The sequence below is a fragment of the Budorcas taxicolor genome, chromosome 3, assembly GCF_023091745.1.
Source record: "Budorcas taxicolor isolate Tak-1 chromosome 3, Takin1.1, whole genome shotgun sequence".
NCBI classification, from domain to species: Eukaryota; Metazoa; Chordata; class Mammalia; order Artiodactyla; family Bovidae; genus Budorcas; species Budorcas taxicolor.
Genome location: NC_068912.1, coordinates 54,071,224 through 54,072,098, shown reverse-complemented (window position 1 = coordinate 54,072,098; position 875 = coordinate 54,071,224).

Below are 875 nucleotides of genomic sequence, written 5' to 3'. Positions count from 1 at the left end.
GAAAGTATGCCTCAAAATTCTTTGAACCTTCTCCCTTCAGGAGGTAAAACTTAGTCTCCGTCCCTTTGAGTGTAGGTTAGCTTTAATGACTAATTTCTAATGATGTGGATATAGTAAATGCAATGGTGCCCACTTCTGAGGCTAGAGTATAAAAAAATCTGTAGCTTTCTCCTTGGGAATGTGCTTTTTCTCTCCTGGATCATTTACTCTGGGGAACCCATGTCATGAGGAGCCCTGTGGAGAGGCCCATGTAAGGAGGAACAGAAGTCTCTTGCCAAAAGCCATTGGAATGAGTTAGAAATGGAACCCCAACCCCACCCAAGCCTCTGTAGACTGCAGCCTGGCCAATAGCTCAACTAAAACCACATGAGAGATCCTGAGTCAGAACCATCCAGCTAAGCTGCTCCAAGCTGCCTTTGAAAACTGTGAAATAAGAAATATTTGTTATTTAAAGTTGTTATATTTAAGAGTAATTTATTACACAATTGATGGCTAGTATAGTTTTGGTATCTGGAAATGGGATGCTATTATAACAAAAATCTAAATGTGGGAGTGGCTTAGAAACTGGGCAATGGGCACTGAAGATGGCATTAATGAACACCTAAACTGCATTAAATTAGCTATTAATAGATGCCTAGTAGTGTTTGATAAGGCAGTGAGTGAAGGCTTACAAGAAAGTGAAGTAACAGTTACTGGAACCCAGAATCAAGAAGAACTTTGCATTTTAAGAGCAGAAACCTCAGCAACACTGTTGCATGTAGTTATATGAAAAATATAAAGTGTAATGAACAGGGCGACATAAGAGGTTTCCAACAACAGTGTTAAAAAGTGCCACCTGCCTTCTTTTGCTGCTTACAGTAGAATGCAAGAGGAGA